Source organism: Gavialis gangeticus, unplaced genomic scaffold (assembly GCF_001723915.1).
Source record: "Gavialis gangeticus isolate Ggan-Ray unplaced genomic scaffold, GavGan_comp1, whole genome shotgun sequence".
Classification (NCBI taxonomy): domain Eukaryota; kingdom Metazoa; phylum Chordata; order Crocodylia; family Gavialidae; genus Gavialis; species Gavialis gangeticus.
In genome coordinates, this window is record NW_017728973.1 from 1,675,316 (window position 1) to 1,675,548 (window position 233).

Sequence of the window (233 nt, forward strand, 5' to 3'; positions counted from 1 at the left end):
TAGGCTGGGGCCGGGGCTGCTCTGGGTGGGCACCACCAATGCGGCATCGTGGGGCTTTGGGGGCCCAGGACACCTGGGTTCAATGCCCAGCCTGGGCGGCGGGGGCACGAGGATGCCTGTGTTACACACTCAGCATGGGAGGAGGCACCAGGACGTCTGGCTTAGCAGGGTTGGGGACCGAATGCGGGGGCTGCAGGATGCCAAGTCTGCCTTTCCATGACAATGCACAGATG